This window comes from Ursus americanus, chromosome 21 (genome assembly GCF_024610735.1).
Source record: "Ursus americanus isolate L20-20 chromosome 21, mUrsAme1.1.p, whole genome shotgun sequence".
Lineage (NCBI taxonomy): Eukaryota > Metazoa > Chordata > Mammalia > Carnivora > Ursidae > Ursus > Ursus americanus.
Window position 1 is genome coordinate 51,658,569 of NC_142147.1, and position 17,603 is coordinate 51,676,171.

Sequence of the window (17,603 nt, forward strand, 5' to 3'; positions counted from 1 at the left end):
ATAAATAAATAAAATCTTTAAAAAAAAAAAAAGGAGTGATTTATAGTTTCTAGAATATAAGTCCTTTACGTCTCTGGTTAGTTAATTCCAAGGTAACGTATGTTTTTTGGTGCTATTGTAAATGGGATGGATTCCCTAATTTCTCTTTCTTCGGTCTCGTTATTCGTGTATAGAAATGCAACTGATTTCTGAGCATTTATTTTGTATCCTGCCACGTTACTGAATTGCTCTATAACTTCTAATAGTTTGGGAGTGGCTTCTTTTGGGTTTTCCATATAGAGTATCATGTCATCTATGCAAAGATTTCTTAGCTACAACACCAAAATCATGGTCCAATAAAAATAAATATTAATAAATTGGACATCATCAAAATGAAAGACAACTGCTCTTTAAAAGATACTATTTAGACTGTGAAAAGACAGCCACCAGATAAAAAGAAGATGTTTGTAAATCATATACCTGATAAAGGATCTCTGTCCAAAACCTGTTAAAAATTTTCAAACACAAATGAACAGGCAACAAACCAACTAAAAATGTAGGCAAAACTTCAACAGACACTTCACCCCCAGAAAATATACAACAGGCCGGTAAGCATAAGAAAAGATGCTAAACATCATTAGTTATTAAGGAAACACAAATTAAAACCAAAATGAGATCCAACTACACACCCAATAGAATAGCTAACATTAAAATCAAACCAAAACAACAAAACAGACCACGCCAGGCCCTGGTAACGATATGGAGGAACAATGGCACTACTGGAATCTGGACCTTACCAGGAAGTGTGGCCTGAAGAGAGAGAAGCCTCAGCCCCACCTTCAGACAGTGCTTGTTCTATTCTCATGGTCCCTGTGTTGCCCATCCTCTGAAGGGACAGTCAGGCTAGTTCCTGTGACCTCCCACTCTCCTGCGTCGTGAATGTTTCTGATGCTGGCTCAGAGGCATATCATCTATTTGCTAAAATCTAGTGTTTATATTAACACTCTGCACTCAAGGGGGAGGCCCTGTCCTTGCCACAGTCCTCTGACTGTCCCTATATGCACCTATATTCAGTAGAACCACGAGGTCTGATAGAATCATTCCGAAGTCCTTCTCCTTCTTCAGTCCAGATCCCAGTACAAAGGTCTAGAGTGTCTCTACCCACATTCCAGGGCTCTGTTCTTCCTCTTCATGTTCACCACATGAGACAAGATGATCATCTAAATATCACAGAATGAGAAAGGGGGGCTGCTGTTCTTACCTGTCTTAATCCCATAAACATGCGAGGAGATCATGTCTAATAGGACAGGAGGTATTTGGGTTATGGAAACAGGAAGAGAGGAAGAGAAAAGTAATGTCCAGGTAAAGAAGTAGAAAGGAGAGTGGGACAAGAGAAGCACCAGGACTACAGAGGAACTTGGGGAAAGCGGTACAAAAAGAGAAATGTAGTTCGAGCCCAAAAAGCTTCCAGTGGTGCTGTGGGCAGATATAGAGAGGGCACAAAGTAAATTGCCCTTACTTTAACTGAATGCACCCATGAATCCAAGAGGAAGATAATCCTTGGAGAACAGCAGCCAAGTTGTAGGGAATATGGGATGCTGATAGAGGAGGTGACAGGCAACATTTCCTGTATGTTTCAAAGCTACTCTCAGGTGGTATAAAATTCCATTTCATGGAATTGACACAAAGCTGCTGTTCATTAAGACCCAAAGGGGACAACACAGCTGAGAGTAATATGGCGTCACAGTTAAGAGTGTGGTTTCTGAAGCCAAACTACTGGGTGAGAGCCCCAGCCCCACTGCTTACCAGCCCAGACACCTTGAGACACCTGTTTCTCATTTGCAAACAAAGTGTCTGTCTCTCAGGGGGAGACTGGACCAGGGCCTTGAACAACTGTCCACCATTACTCTTGTTAAGTATATAAACAGAATGACAATAAAGGAGAGAGGGAGCACGCTCGAGAGAAGGGCAAAAAGAGAGGGATGAAAGGAAACGTAGAGAGACAAGTAGCAAGTGGTAAAAACCCAGCAACAGACTGAGAGAAAACCTACATTTGAGTCAGAAATAGGTAAAAGAGCCACAAAAAACCCTAAAAGGTTTTTAAAACTTTAAAATTGGTAAGGGAAAAATGATGTTGGGACATCGACACATTGGATATAATCCAGGGTGGAGATTGCATCTGTTTCTCGCACTCAGGGTTTCAAGACCCCACCCCCACCCTCATGGTCATGCCCCACAGTAGTAACAGATCTCAACTATCACTTCTTGCAGCTCCCCGACCTGGCTAAAAGTCACAGCAGAGAATGGCCAAAGTTCTCAACTAAGGAGCTCAAATCTAACAGTTGGCCTTTAGACAGTCTGACCTTCTTTCATTTAGCTCTCAATTTGTATGATGCTACCTTTGGGCTCCCACAACCCCCAGAATGGATCTATAGATTGCTCCCTCATGATATCGAGCCTTTCCATAGCTATTAATCAGAGTTTCTCAGAGCCACAGAGGGTCTCAGCTGCCTTTAGACATAGGTAAGATCAGGAAACCCCTGTAGGTTCATTGTGGAGCCACAAAGGGATGGGAGAATTGATAGAGTGTATGAGGACTCTAGGCATGGTAAAGCATGAGAATTGAGTTCATGAGTTCTGGGAACTTATTTCTCACCAAGCACCCAGCGAAGCTCACATCCAGGACTCAACGTTCCTTTTGCTTAATGAAGCTGTAGCTTGTCAGGTGTCCTTGAATAGAGTTCCCTAGATTAGGGAGGTTTGGATGTAGATTAGTCCCCATTCTAGCTTTGAGAGCAAGCACCTAACTGGCACAGAGAACAGAGCTCCTCATAGCTTTCCCCCATTCTTCATTCTCTGGGAGACATGGCCCCAGCAGCATGAATATAATATTCCTAAGTGGGACACTAATCACACACCCCCAAGCCCCATCCTAGTTCTCCTGAAAATAGGCATGTAAGCAGCCTCCTGGGGTCAGAGGTTCTAGGGAGGACACCCCTCTCCTCTGATCCTCAGAGGGAAGTAATAGCCAGGGGAGGAAAAGTGAAACAGGGAAGGAACAGAGACAAAAACAAATGGGATGAATTGCTTCCTTTATGCCAACTCATTTATACAAATCAAAGCCACAAAAGATAACAATCAAAATAACCATCTGTACTGTTCCTCTCGAATCCACTAAGTGAAACCTTTCTTTAATATTCACCTCCGCTTAGCCCAGCCCTTACTTCAGATCAGCTTCTCAAAGGGCAGAAAAGAATGAGAAAGAGTGATAAAAAGGAAGGAAGGAAGGAAGGAAGGAAGGAAGGAAGGAAGGGAGGAAGGATGGAAGGAAGGAAGGAATGGGAGGAAGGAAGGAATGGAAGGAAGGAAGGAAGGAAGGAAGGATGGAAGGAAGGAAGGAATGGAAGGAAGGAAGGAAGGAAGGTGAGACAGAGAGAGAGAAGGAGAAAGAAAGAGAGAAAGAAAGAACGAAAGAGAGAAAGAAAGAAAGAGGAAAAAGGAGAAAAGGAAGAAAGAGGAAAAGGAAGAAAGAGGAAAAGGAAGAAAGAGGAAAAGGAAGAAAGAGGAAAAGGAAGAAAGAGGAAAAGGAAGAAAGAGGAAAAGGAAGAAAGAGGAGGGGCGCCTGGGTGGCTCAGTTGTTAAGCGTCTGCTTTCAGCCCAGGGCCTGATCCCAGGGTCCCTGCTTCTTCCTCTCCCACTCCCCCTGCTTGTGTTCCCTCTCTTGCTGGCTCTCTCTCTCTCTCTCTCTCTGTCACATAAATAAATTAAGTTTTAAAAAAAGGAAGAAAGAGGAAAAGGAAGGAAGGAAGGCTCCTAGATCTCATTCAGGCTTGAAAAACATGACGTCTGTTTATTGCTACTTTTCTCCAGAGAGACAGAGAGAGAGAGAAAGGGAGAGAAAGAGAAAGAGAAAGAAAGAGAAAGAGAAAGAGAAAGAGAAAGAGAAAGAGAAAGAGAAAGAGGGAGAGAGAGAGAAGGGGAGAAGGGGAGAAGAGTAGAAAGGGAAAAAGAGAGAAAGAGAGAGAGAAAGATAAATCCTGGATCTCATTCAGCCTTGAAAACCATGACCTCTTTTTCTTGCTATTTTTCTCCAGACACAAGAGCGCCTCAAAAATTACAAAACCTTTGGGGTGCCTGGGTAACTCAGTTGGTTAAGCATCTGACTCTTGGTTTTGGCTCTGGTCATGATCTCCGATTCATGAGATCGAGCCCTGCACCCAGGGCAGAGTCTGCTCGAGATTCTCTCTCTCCCTCTCTCCTCTGCCTTCTCTCTCTCTAAAATAAATAAAATCTTTAAAAAATATTACAAAGCTCTCTGGAGGGATGGGAATATCTGCCTTTCTTCTCTCCCCTTCTCATGTGCACATGCATGCTCACACACACTCAGATTCAGACTTCTTCAAAAGGATACAGACATTGTTGTGATTAGGGATTAGTGAAATACATCTCAAATTATTTATTCTGTAGAAGTTTTGCTAATCCTGCATTTTCCCAAGAAGGATATCAAAAGTGCACCTGATTTCACAGCATGGAGATCTCTCTCTCTCACCGCCCCCCCCCCCAATCCCTCTCTCAGTACATATGAAAGCAACCTTAGCAGTCAGTTCCAATTTTTTGGCTAATTTTCTTAATATCATTTCCTTTCAATGAATTACAAAATTTTAAAAAATGTAACCAGAAGTATTAGCAAATATTAACAATATCACTGAGAAAAACTCTTTCTGTATTATGGGTTACAATGATTTAATGTAACTTCCTTCCATTATATAGCATTTTACAAACATACTGCAAGTAGCAAAATTGTGTGTGCACAGTTGTGTTAGGAGAGCAGAGGCAGACTGCTATCCCTACGGCATTTACAGACCTTTGCATGAAGAGCATGAAGCCTCTTTCAGTAACAGAAATGAAACTCAGAACCTGCCAAGGGGCTCTGGAGGCATGTCTCCAGGCGTAGAAGGGGGTTCTCCAGTTCCACTTCTTTGAAGGCTTTCTGGATAACCACTGTCACCATCGAGGTGATGATGGGTTAGTGTGTGTGTGTGTGTGTGTGTGTGTGTGCGTGCGTGCGTGTGTGTGTGTTCCACAGGCATATGCTGCTTGAAGCTGGTCCCACCTCCAAATGGGGGGCAGAGATGAGGCTGGCACTTTGATTAAAGCCTTCAGGAAAACTACAAGGAAAGAAAAGCAAATAGTAACCAGAAGCAGGGCAATCTTGTTTTAGACAACTTACTTTGCTCACCTTCCAGTTGGTACTTCTCCTCAGGGAACCTCCCTCGCCTGTTCCCGTCTGCCCCCACCATGCGGAACTGATTCTCTGTATCTCTACCTAGACTGTCTAGGTTCAGAGAGGGGAGGATTTGAGGGGGAGAAGACAAAAGAAGCTTCCCTTCCCAGCTGTGCTGTGTTTCCTTTCTGAGAAAGCATCCTTCTCAGAGATTAACCTTAAGACTGCATTAACTTAGGAGGTGCATCTGAATCACCTGCAGGGCTTGTTAGAACACAGACCACCAGGCCTCAATCACAGAGATTCTTGATTCAGCAGGGCCAGGGTGTGGCTGGAGAGTTTGCACATCTAACAAGTTCTAAGGTGCTGGTGCTGGTCCTGATGCCTGGACCATCCTCTGAGGACCTCTGACTTAGGCCACTGTTCATGAATGATGATGCTTTTAGGTTGTATGCTGGAAAGCACAAGGATGGAAGTTCAGGCTGCGGACTTGCTGCTGTGGCTTTTTGTGGTGTGTGGTGGGAGAAGGGAGTGGTGGGAAATGCAGGCGCTTCTGCCCCTGCAGCCCCAGTGCTTTGGGAAGGGGGCAGGATGGAACCTATGCAGCACCCTTGGCAAAGGCAATCTGCACGTTCTTAAAATATTAATATAAATTGACCAGAGAACCCAGAAATCCCACACCTAGGTGTGTACCCAAGAGAAATAAAAGCATGTCTGTACAAAGACCTGAACTCAAATATTCATAATAGCCTTAATTTTGACAGCTAAAAATGGGAGCCCTCAGATTTAAGAATAGCTCTTCATAATGTGATTTTGCTAAAAAAAAAAAAAAAAACAAAAAAAAAACTTTTAAAAATTATTTTGGCTAGATTTTTTTTATAGAAATGATTCTGCTGATAATATGTACATATTCACATTTGCATTATGTGAATAACATATGTTATGTTTTAATAAAACTACTTTTAATAAAGCTAGTAATACAAAGAAGAACCACCAGCCCTAGTAAAATATTTACCACCTGAAATCCATTCCTAGCTGCTAACAATTAAATATACTGAATAAATGTATAAGTTTTATGGAACATTAAATGATTTACCTTAAATCTCACCATTGCTCCAGTCACTTCCATTTTTGATTTTTTATGTCATTCTTTTTACCTATTAAGCAACTGACTCATTGGGAGCCTGGGTCATATTTCATTTTTCCACTATCATTCACTCTTCATCTTGCAAATATCATTACAAGGAAATATTCAGTTATGAAAGGTTTTCATGGTCAAATAATGCACTTGTTTCTGAAAATAATTGTAATAATGAGCAAAAGGGGAACGAGTACCCACATGATCCCAACAAAAAGTAATAGATCACATACACACTGCTAATGTGTGTCTTATTAATAACAGGTCTTATTCCCAAATATGTTGGGGATGAAAGAACATAAAGGGACAAATCAAGAGGTATAAATTAAAGGGAAAATAGAGGTCAAATTGCTATGACCAAAAATTAAACTAAATGTTATTTTGTAGATTTTCAGAGGCCAAAACAGGTAATTATTCACTTTTAGATAGGCAATTTGCCTTTTGGCTTTTACATTCATCATTTCACCAATTTGTTTGCTATTAACAAGGTATGAGTGAAGGGTAAAAATTCTAGAGTAACCCTCCCAATAAAGCAGGTGTAGTGATGGAAATATATTCTGGGGAAACAAACTGAGGGCTTCAGAGGGGAGGGAGGTGGGGGATTGGGATAGGCCAGTGATGGGTATTAAAGAGGGCACATATTGCACGGAGCACTGGGTGTTATATGCAAATAATGAATCATGGAACATTACATCAAAAACTAAGGATAAACTGTATGGTGACTAACATAACAAAATAAAAATTATTATAAAATAAGAAATATATTTTTGGAAACAAATGATGTAAGTTTAAGGGAATATAGATTTCAGTTGAGAGAAAGAATTTCCATGCAGCTGCCCTAATACACCATTCCTCAATTTTTAGCTGCAGGAGTTCCATATCCAGCTTATGGCAAATTTTCTTCTTAAGAGTTCCCTCTCATGAGCCATTCTGGCTGTATATTCCTGGAGTTACTGACAAATATGCTTGTCCTCCCTTTCAGGTCTCTCTGTATGATTCTATTCCTCACGGAGACATGGAGGCATCTTCTAATAACCGGCTCTGATTGCTTCTCTCCTTAAATTCATAACCCAGCCAAGACATTGGGTCACTCAGAATATAAACCCATTTTTATTTCTTCTATTGAATCTCACTGATTCTCTGCCTCATGACAGATCAATCTGTTACGCCTAGGGCTTAGCCTTGCCAATTCACAGAGGCCTCAGAACTTTCTCCCTCCCCCCTCCTTTTCTGTACCAGGATCGAAATTCTTTTAATCAACCAATTTCACCCACTTATTAAGTTCTTGATGAAGTGCACATTGAGAGCCTCCCTGACAAGTGAATTCCTGACTCTTCTCTTCCAGCTCACATGTTTGCAAAGTAACCCCGCTGGGTGCTCAAGAGGTGGGTTTTGGAGCTATATGGGCTGGACTGCAATCCATTATTTAGCCCTACTTCTGAGATCTGGGGCATCCTTCATTCTCATCCCCACTCCCTGCTCCTCCTTTCCTCTTCCCTTCCTTACTGTTCTACAGAGTACTACCAGACTCTAACACATCATATGTTCTACTTAATTAATGTCAGATATATCTCATTCCCTGAATGAGATTTTTGGTTTTATAGTAAAAGGATTTCATGTGTCTTGTTTGCAGCTCTGTTTCCATTAACTAGAGTACACAAAATATAGATACAAATAAATGTGACATAGCTAATCCCATCCCTCTCTATTCCTCATCTTATTTCTTTCATTTTACTTGTCACATCTAACACTATATCATCTATTTTTATTTATTTTTTATTTTTTTAATGATTTTTTATTATATTATGTTAGTCCCCATACAGTACATCCCCGGTTTCCGATGTAAGGCTCGATGATTCATTAGTTGTGTATAACACCCAGTGCACCATGCAATACGTGCCCTCCTTACTACCCATCACCGGTCTATCCCATTCCCCCACCCCCTCCCCTCTGAAGTCCTCAGTTTGTTTCTCATAGTCCATACTCTCTCATGTTTCATTCCCCCTTCTGATTACCCCCCCCTTTCTTTATCCCTTTCTTCCCCTACCGATCATCCTAGTTCTTATGTTCCATAGATGAGAGAAATCATATGATAATTGTCTTTCTCCGCTTGACTTATTTCACTTAGCATTATCTCCTCCAGTGCCGTCCATGTTGTAGCAAATGTTGAGAACTCGTTCTTTCGGATAGCTGAGTAATATTCCATTGTATATATGGACCACAACTTCTTAATCCAGTCATCTGTTGAAGGGCATCTCGGCTCCTTCCATGATTTAGCTATTGTGGACATTGCTGCTATGAACATTGGGGTGCATATGGCCCTTCTCTTCACTACGTCTGTATCTTTGGGGTAAATACCCAGTAGTGCAATGGCTGGATCATAGGGTAGCTCAATTTTTAACTTTTTAAGGGACCTCCACACTGTTTTCCAGAGTGGCTGTACCAACTTGCATTCCCACCAACAATGTAGGAGGGATCCCCTTTCTCCACGTCCTCTCCAACAATTGTTGTTTCTTGCCTTGTCTATTTTTGCCATTCTAACTGGCGTAAGGTGGTATCTCAGTGTGGTTTTGATTTGAATTTCCTTGATGGCTAATGATTTGGAACATTTTTTCATGTGTCTGTTAGCCATTTGTATGTCTTCATTGGAAAAGTGTCTGTTCATATCTTCTGCCCATTTTTTGATTTGTTTATTTGTTTCTCGTGTATTGAGTTTGAGAAGTTCTTTGTAGATCTTGGATACCAGTCCTTTATCTGTAGTGTCATTTGCAAATACATTCTCCCATTCCGTGGGCTGCCTCTTAGTTTTTCTGACTGTTTCCTTGGATGTGCAGAAGCTTTTAATCTTGATGAAGTCCCATAAGTTCATTTTATCTTTTGTTTCTCTTGCCTTTGGGGATGTGTCATGAAAAAGGTTGCCTTGGCCGATGTCGTAGAGGTTGTTGCCTATGTTCTCCTCTAGAATTTTGATGGATTCCTGTCTCACATCGAGGTCTTTCATCCATTTGGAGTTTATTTTTGTGTATGGTGTGAGAGAGTGGTCAAGTTTCATTCTCTTGCATGTAGCTGTCCAATTTTCCCAGCACCATTTATTGAAGAGACTGCCTTTTTCCCACCGGATGTTTTTTCCTGCTTTATCAAATATTAGTTGCCCAAAGAGCCGAGGGTCCATTTCTGGGCTCTCTATTCTGTTCCATTGGTCTATGTGTCTGTTTTTGTGCCAGTACCATGCTGTCTTTGTGATCACAGCTTTGTAGTACAGCTCGAAATCCGGCATTGTGATGCCCCCAGCTTTGTTTTTCCTTTTCAACAGTTCCTTGGAGATTCGGGGCCTTTTCTGGTTCCATACAAATTTAAGGACTGTTTGTTCCAGTTCTTTGAAAAATGTCCTTGGTATTTTGATCGGGATAGCATTGAAAGTGTAGATTGCTCTGGGTAGCATGGACATTTTAACTATGTTAATTCTTCCGATCCATGAGCATGGAATATCTTTCCATCTTTTTATGTCTTCCTCAATGTCTTTCAGGAGTGATTTATAGTTTCTAGAATATAAGTCCTTTACGTCTCTGGTTAGTTAATTCCAAGGTAACGTATGTTTTTTGGTGCTATTGTAAATGGGATGGATTCCCTAATTTCTCTTTCTTCGGTCTCGTTATTCGTGTATAGAAATGCAACTGATTTCTGAGCATTTATTTTGTATCCTGCCACGTTACTGAATTGCTCTATAACTTCTAATAGTTTGGGAGTGGCTTCTTTTGGGTTTTCCATATAGAGTATCATGTCATCTGCAAAGAGAGACATTTTGACTTCTTCTTTGCCGATTTGAATACCTTTGATCCCTTTTTGTCGTCTGATTGCTGTTGCAAGGACTTCTAGTACTATGTTGAATAATAGTGGTGAGAGTGGGCATCCTTGTCGAGTTCCTGATCTTAAGGGAAAGGCTTCCAGCTCTTCCGCATTGAGAATAATATTTGCAGTAGGCTTTTCATAGATGGCTTTTATGAGATTGAGAAATGTACCCTCTATTCCTACACTCTGAAGGGTTTTAATCAGGAAAGGATGCTGTATTTTGTCAAATGCTTTTTCGGCATCGATTGAGAGGATCATATGGTTCCTGAGTCTTTTCTTGTTGATATGATGTATCACGCTGATTGATTTGCGAATATTGAACCACGCTTGCATCCCAGGTATGAATCCCACTTGATCGTGATGGATAATCCTTTTAATGTACTGTTGGATTCTATTAGCAAGTATCTTGTTGAGGATTTTGGCGTCCATATTCATTAGGGAAATCAGTCTGTAATTCTCCTTTTTGAGGGGGTCTTTGCCTGGTTTGGGGATCAAGGTAATATTGGCCTCATAGAATGAGTTTGGTAGCTTTCCTTCTGTTTCTATTTTTTGAAATAGTTTTAGGAGAATAGGTATTATTTCTTCTTTGAATGTTTGGTAGAATTCCCCAGGAAAACCGTCCAGGCCTGGAGTTTTGTTATTTGGAAGGTTGTTTATCACTGACTCAATTTCTTCATAATTAATTGGCCTGTTTAAGGAATCAATTTCTTCCGGTTTCAATCTTGGTAGTTTATAGGTTTCCAGGAAGGATTCCATCTCTTCCAGATTGCTTAGTTTATTGGCATATAGCTGTTGATAAAAATTTCTAATAATCCTTCCAATTTCAATGGTGCTCGTCATGACCTCTCCTTTTTCATTCATAATTTTAATAATCTGGGTCCTTTCTCTTTTCTTTTGGATAAGTCTTGCCAGTGGTCTGTCAATTTTATTGATTCTCTCCAAGAACCAGCTTCTAGTCCTGTTGATCTGCTGGTTTCTGCTTGATTGATTTCAGCTCTAATTTTGGTCAACTGCTTCCTCGTGCGTGGATTAGGCCTGTCCCTCTGTTGCTGTTCCAGCTTCTTGAGGTGAGAATATAAAAACTGCATTTTAGGTTTTTCTATTCTTTTGAGTGAGGCTTGGATGGCTATGTATTTCCCCCTTAGGACTGCCTTTGCAGTATCCCATAGGTTTTGGACTGTTGTATTTTCATTCTCATTGGTCTCCATAAATTGTTTAATTTGATTTTTGATTTCCTGGTTTATCGAGTCATTCCTGAGCAGGATGGTTCTTAGTCTCCAAGTGTTTGAGTTTCTTCCAAATTTTTCCTTGTGGTTGAGTTCCAATTTCAGAGCGTTGTGGTCTGAGAATATGCAGGGGATAATTTCAATCTTTTGGTATCGGTCGAGACCTGTTTTGTGTCCCAGAACATGGTCTATTCTTGAGAATGTTCCATGGGCATTAGAATAGAATGAGTATTCTTTTGTTCTGGGGTGTAGTGTTCTATATATATCTATGAGGTCCAACTCATCGAGTATGGCATTCAAAGCCTTTGATTCTTTGCTTAGTTTTTGCCAGGGTGTTCTGTCTATTTCTGATAGTGGAGTGTTGAGGTCCTCCACTATTAATGTATTTTTATTTATATGTCTCTTTATTCTGGTTAAGAGTTGGCTTGTGTATCTTGCTGCTCCCCTGTTGGGGGCATATATATTTATAATTGTCATATCCACTTGTTGAATACTTCCCTTAAGAATAATATAGTGCCCTTCTGCGTCTCTAACTATAGTCTGTAGTTTAAAATCCAATTTATCTGCTATGAGAATTGCTACCCCAGCTTTCTTTTGAGGTCCATTTGCGTGAAAGATGGTACTCCATCCCCTTACTCTCAGTCTGAATGCATCTTTGGGTTCGAAATGAGTCTCTTGTAGACAGCAAATGGATGGGTCATTTCTTTTTATCCAATCTGCAACCCTGTGGCGTTTTATGGGATGGTTCAAACCATTTACATTAAGACTGATTACTGAGAGATATGATTTTAAAAATGCCATGTTGCCAGTAAAGTCTTCTTTGTATTGGCTGTGACTTTCTGTTCTGTATCACTCTTGGGGCCTTTTTACTTTTATAGAACCCCCCGTAATATCTCCTGTAGGGCTGGTTTCGTGGTTACAAAATTGGTTAGTGACTGGCGATTCTGAAATGTCTTTATTTCTCCGTCAATTCTGAATGACAGCCTTGCTGGATAAAGGATCCTTGGCTGCATGTTTTCCTCTGAAAGAGCTTTAAATATGCTCCCCCAACCCTTTCTCTCATTCCAGGTCTGTGTAGACAGGTCTGACGTAATTCTGATGCTTTTGCCTTGGTACGTGAGAAATTTCTTTGCCCTGGCCGCTTTCGATACTGTATCCTTGCATCTAATATTTGCGAATTGCACTATGACGTGACGTGGCGTAGGTTTGTCATGGTTGAGCTTGGGAGGGGTCCTCTCTGCCTCTTGGACACGAATGTTTGTTTCCCTCGCTAGATTAGGGAAGTTTTCAGCTACAATTTGTTCAAATATCTCTTCTAGACCTCTGTTTTTCTCCACCCCCTCGGGGATGCCGATGATTCTAACATTGGATCGTTTCATTGAGTCAGTAATCTCCCGTAACCTACATTCGTGGGCATGGATTTTTTTAAGACCATCTTCTATTTTCATTTTTTCCTCTATTAACCCATCCTCCAATTCACTAACCCGTTCCTCTGCTTCTGCGACCCTGGCCGTCAGAGCCTCTAGTTTTGCCTGAATTTGGCTCATAGAATTTTTAATTTCTGTCAGATTCGCTCTCATTTCTGTCCTTAGGGATTCTATATTCTCAGTAACCTTTTCGTTAATAGTTTTTTCAATTCTACTCATCATTTTGACCATCGTTACTCTGAATTCCATTTCTGATAATTTGGTTACATCCATGTCCATTATTTCTGTGGCAGAGGCCACAGACTCACTGTCTTTTCTTTGCTGGGGGGGGGGGGCTTCTCCTTCTTGTCATTCTGATGAGAAGAGGTTGCGGGGTTTCCAGAGCCCAAATTATTGACTGGGTGCCAGGCCGTGCCCCTTGTTTTATAGGGATCTTAGGGATGTGGGCTTCTTCTTTAAAGATTTTATTTATTTATTTATGTGGCAGCCAACCAGCGAGAGAGGGAACAGAAGCAGGGAAGTGGGAGAGGAAGAAGCAGGCTCCCAGCGGAGGAGCCCGATGAAGGACTCCTTTCCGGAACGGCGGGATCACTCCCTAAGCCGAAGACAGGCGCTCAATGACTGCGCCACCCAGGCGCCCGGGTTGTGGGCTTCTTGATTTTTCAGCCTGCCTTCTGTGTTCTGGGGGAGGGGCCTGCCACGCCGATACTCAGGCAACCCTGTTTGGGTAGAGTCTCCGTGTCCCCTGCGAGGGGGGATGGCGATGGGCACTCCCTGAGCCGGTATTTCCAGGCTTTTGTTCTCTGGCGGCTTTCCCTGGTGGTTTGCTGTGCCTCTTCTGAGAGTCAGAGCAGCAGCGGCCGAATTTCAGCCTCTGTCACAGAACAGAGGGATTGCGGCCCATTCTCTACTAATGTTCTGGCCACTTTAACTCTGTTACTGTTGGTGCTGCTCAACCCTGCAGCGTCCCGGGATGTGCGCCCCACACCCGGCGTCCCAGCCCTCACTTCCAGGGCCGGCGCGTCTCTGTCCTTTGTGTTTCTAACGCCGCCAGCGGCCAGCCGCCCCGCACGCGCTCCGGGAAGCTCCCGGTCTCAGTCTGGATCCAGTGAGCGCACCGGGATTCCAGTGTTCCGCGAGATGCCTGGTGGCGCGCGCACCCAGCTCACGGTCTCAGTCTGCTGTTTTACAGGTGCCGTCCGCGAGCCCCGCCCGCTCTCCCGTGCAAGTGGCTACCGCTTCCTGGTGCCCCGAACGCGGCGGCTCCCTCCCCCTTCCGTTTATCTTCCGATATCTGTGCACAGTTTCATGGCTCCCCGCTTCGTACCTCAATACTCAGCGCTGGAGATGTTCATTTGTAGAGATCCAGATGCGTCTTCCTGCGTCTCAGGCTGGTTCTGTGGTTGTTTAGGCTGGTCTGGTACCTATCCAGCTTGACTCGGAGGACCGGCTGAAAACGGTGTCTCCTACTCCTCCGCCATCTTAACTCCTCCTCCATATCATCTATTTTTAGTTATCAATTTCTGTGCCTTCCACTGATATGTGGAATTGGTGATGGCAATGGCACTACTGCATCATCAGCACCTGCAGGAATATCTACACTTAGGATGAACTCGTTACATGTTATTCAATGAATGATTAGATCTCAATGAGTACATGTAAGTCTATCTGGTGATGTGTTTCAGATGTATTATTTAGAGAGCATGTTTTAGAAACCATTTGTGAGCCAAGTCGACTAGCAGAGATAATTGGAGGAATTCATAGGAGATACTAAAGGCTTGAGTTAAGGAATTAGGAACGTGGAGGACAAGATACACCTGAGAGATACAGGGGCTGACATGATATGGGAACTGAGGAAGAAAACAGTGTCTAGACCAAATCTCGGTTTTCCAGTATGAGTAAGGGAGTGGGTGGCAGTCCCAATAACTGAAATTAGGAAGACAAGATGAGGAGAACCTCTCAAGGAGGAAACCTAATGGACCCTTTTAGATGGGGTACTTAGATGGAGGGAGAGAGAATTTACATCTGCCTGCGATGCAGATGGCTGCATGGATCTGCATCTCAGAAACAAAAATAATGAAACAAGAAACAGGATTTGGGAGTCCTGAGCATTGCTTCTTAAAATCAGGGGGCATATAGGAAGAGAAATGAAAACAGAATATTTAATGAAGTGAAATAATTTGTTTTTATTTTTGCCTATTGACGATCACTCTCTCTGAGATATCATTCTGCAATAGTATCTACTGCTGACTAAAAAGGAGAATGTTTGAAAGAGGCTCATAAAATACAAATTCTGCTGAGGTAGAAAACCTTATAATCGTGCTTGCCTGAGCTTGTTGGAAATTGCCTAACATGTCTTCTTACCATAACTTTCATGATTTTCCCTTGACCAAATGTATATATTGACTCTAGGATATTTAAATCTTTCAAATATCTAGCATTTGCTGACTATGCGGATATTGATTATAATAATGGGAGTAGCTCAGTATGCCATGGAAAGATATGCGGAATAACTATGAAAGTATACAAGGCTTTACACAAGAGACAGGAAAATCTACTGTGTCTACAATTTTCTATACACCAGGGGAACCAACATGTGCGTACCACAAAAACTAAGAGAGGGGTCATTTTCACAAAAAGAAAACAAAAGGGGGTGGGGGAGGTAGAATGTCAAATGTCCTAATAGAGAAGATAAATCTGTCAGGCTTGTATTAGTCAGGCATCAACCTTAATGGGGGAGTGGGGGTCAGAATGGGCAGGAGAAGGAAGGGGAGAGGAAGAGGATGAAGGAGAGCTGGAGGGAGAGAGAATTTACAAGGATTGACTTCTACAAGAACTATAGAATTAGCTAAGCAAATCTGAGAACAGAGGGGCAATCTTTCAGGGAGGGAAAGCAGGAGCAGTTTAGAACCTTCCATAGGCAGTCTGGAGCAATTGGAGCAATGTAGACCCCCCAATTGCTCTTTGGAATTTTATTCAGGGAATTCCCAAACCTTTCCTTGAAAGGCCTTTGTTGGGGGTGCCTGGGTGGCTCCATTGGTTAAGTGTCTGCCTTAAGTGTCAGCTCAGGTCATGATCCTGGGTCCTGGAATGGAGGCCCATGTCGGGCTCCCTGCTTGGTGGGGAGCCTGCTTTACCCTCTGCTGCTCCCCCTGCTTATGCTCCCTTGCTCGCTCGCTCTCTGTCAAAGAAATTAAATAAATAAATAAATAAATAAATAAATAAATAAATAAATAAAAGTAAATAAAGACTTCTGTTGATTCAGTCAGATCCACCTGGATAATCACCCTGGTTTGGAGTCTTTTAAGGACTTTCATTACATCTGCCAAATCCCTTCACAGCAGCACCTAGATTAGGATCTGCTTCGATAACTGCAAGAGATTTGAAGATGCTAAGAAGTCCTTAAACCCCTCCCTTATATCCCTGTAGTTTAGCCTAACCAGACTGACACATCAAGAAACATCACAAGGCTTTATGCTGTTAAATATAAGAAAGTATAAGGAGTGCCTGGGTGGCTCAGTCGGTTAAGCATCCAACTCTTGATTTCTGCTCAGGTCATGATCTCAGGGTCCTGAGATGGAGCTTCAGCTCCACATTGAGCTCCTTGCTGAGCATGGAGCCTGCTTGAGATTCCCTCTTTCTCCCTCTGCCCCTCCCCGCTGCTGGCACTCTCAAGCAGTCTCTCTCTCTCTTAAAACAAACAAAAATAAAGGAAAGTGTTTCAATCGACACTTAACTATGTAGAACCATCTACCAAAAGAACGTCCTGATACAATCTGTGACTGAATAATTGCATTGCTTTAGTCAACGTTTCTTATGTCATGCTCATAATATTGTAACACAAATAATGCGATTGAAATCCTGGTTTCATAAATCACCCACTTGGAGCTTGATTGATATCGGTGTATTGTTATTTTCAATTTTATATCCTTCAGAGTATGCATTGCTTTGTAATTGTGGTTGCCATGTGGATGCAGTGGTTTTTAAAGCATTAATAAATCACTTCGTTAAAACACACATCCACAAGATATCATGCACTAAACCTCCATTTATCAATATCTTCCTTTATATAATGTGTTAATTATTATATAATATTTTAAAGTTATTCTCCATATTGTAGACTTTTCAAGTTATTTAGTTATTCGGCTATTGAAAGTAGGAAATTGCCTCTTGATGTTCTGAGAAAAATTTTAAGAACAAGGTGCATAATAAATAGGGGCCCAGAGAATGGGCCTATAAGCAAGTGCAGCAGAACCACCCAGCAGTTAGGGAGGGCATAAGGAACCTGGGTGGGTGAGGAAGACCAGAAGCACATTTAAAAAAGGAACCAGGGGTGCCCGGGTGGCTCAGTCGGTTAAGCATTTTTTAATACGTTGGGTTGTGGGTGGGGAGGTTTTCATCAGTTTTTCTAAGTTTTTATTTAAATTCCAGCTAGACAGTTGTATTTTCGAGAGCAACCAATGGCAAAGTTAAGAGCACAGACATTGGAGGCTGATACCTTAGTTCAAAAGTCATTGAAATATCTCATGGCTCAGTTTTTTTTCATTGGAAATACTGGATTATTAAAGTTTCTGTATGTAAAGAAGAGAGAACTCATTTATATGGAAATCACGCTCGCAGTAAGGGCTCAGTAACTGTAAACTCTTAGGACTAGCACTGACAAATGAAAAGACTGGCAAAGTGACATTTAGGTGACATGTTCCAGGCCACACAGCAACACTGGATCCCAAGTATGGTAGACTGCAATGTCCCCAGCATTA